This window comes from Eimeria tenella, genomic scaffold (assembly GCF_000499545.2).
Source record: "Eimeria tenella Houghton genomic scaffold, Eth_scaff42, whole genome shotgun sequence".
In the NCBI taxonomy this organism is placed as follows: Eukaryota; Apicomplexa; class Conoidasida; order Eucoccidiorida; family Eimeriidae; genus Eimeria; species Eimeria tenella.
Window position 1 is genome coordinate 12,418 of NW_013543356.1, and position 1,746 is coordinate 14,163.

Sequence of the window (1,746 nt, forward strand, 5' to 3'; positions counted from 1 at the left end):
GTTGATTTATCATTTTCAATTATCTGTATTTATTTATCTATTTGTTTATTTATTTACGTATTCATAATTGGGAAAAATAGCAGTAAGTGAATAACTCACTGCTAAACCCTAAACCCTAAACCCTAAACCCTAAACCCTAATTTGGTGCTTCTGTTTGCTCAGATTGTTTTGCTGCTCATCAACTGGAAGTGTCGCTACAACTTAAAGATGAAGGTAAGAAATAAAAAAATAAACAAATAAATAGTTAAATTAAATTAATTTAATTAAATTATATAAATTAAAGTGATTAATTAATTAAAAAGAATTAAATTCATTTTAATATATCGGCGCTTTTAGGGGAAAAGGATGAAGCCACGGTCCACTTGGAAGCAGAACAGCAAACCCTAAACCCTAAACCCTAAACCCTAAACCCCAGAGCAACAGCAGCAAAACCATCATCAGCAACAGCAGAAGCAGCAAGAGCAGCAGCAGCAGCAACAACAACAGTAGCAGCAACGGCAGTAGCAGCAGCAACAACAACCACAACAGCAGCAGCAACAGCAGCAAAAGCAGCAACAGCAGCAGCAGCAACAGCAGCAACAGCAGCAGCAGCAACAGCAGCAACAGTAACAGCAGCAGCAGCAGCAACAACAACAGCAGCAGCAGCAGCAGCAGCAGCAGGGTTTTGCGTTGCGTGTTGCTGCAGCTGTTGTACGGAGACCAGGCGAACTCGACGGGGTGTATATACAGCTCGCCGTACTTTGCTGCTTTTGAACAAACAAAACAAATTGGAGCTTCTGCTGCTGCTGCTCTTCCTCTTGTTAAAGCTTCTCATGATGTTGCTGCTGGAGCTCCCATATTTCTAGTGAGCTGCTGCTGCTGCTGCTGCTGCTGCGCTGCTGGTGGTGGCGGTGCCGCTGCTGTGCTGCTGGCGGTTGTGGTGCTGCCGCTGTACTCCTGGTGCTGCTGCTGCTGCTGCTGCTGCTGCTGCTGCTGCTGCTTCTCTTCCTTTTGTTAAAGCTTCCCACGATGTTGTTGCTGGAGCACCCATCTTTCTAGTTAGCTGCTGCTGGTGCTGCTGCTACCGTGCTGCTGCTGCTGCCGCTGCTTCTGCTGCTATTGCTGCTGCACTGCTTCCTGTTTTTGTGTATAAACTCTGCCAATACAAGTACTGCTCAATTATTTATTTATTTATTTATTTATTTATTTATTTTTATTTGTTTATTTGCTGCAGCCCTCTCTGGGCTCTATAGGAGTCAGTTCGATGTTCAGCTGAGGTGTACAGACACCTCAACAAAGAAGGCCTTTCCACTTTTACAAAAAAGAAAATAAAAAATTTTTAATTAAACCTCCAGTTCATATTCAAAGGGGCCCCCGAAAGGCCCCCAGGGGCCCCCGAAAAAGGCCCCTTTGGCGCCCCCCGGGGGCCCCAAAGAGGGTCTCTAGCCAGGGGCCCCCCGACATCTCTGGGGGCTCCCGGGGGCCCCCTGGGGGCCCCCAGGGGCCCCCTGGGGGCCCCCAGGGGCGCCCTGGGGGCCCCCAGGGGCGCCCTGGGGCCCTCTGGGAGCCCCTGAGGGTCTTAGGGGGCCCCCAGGGGCCCCTTGGGTTAAGCTGTGGGGCCCCGAGGGGCCCCATAGGGGAACTCGTGGGGAGCCCTTAGGGTTTAGGGTTTAGGGTTTGAATGGTAGTTTTAGTGAATTTGTTTGGGCTTTGAGCCTTTGGGGCTGGAAGTTAACGGGCTGAATCGAGGGAGACTCTTTTTTGGCT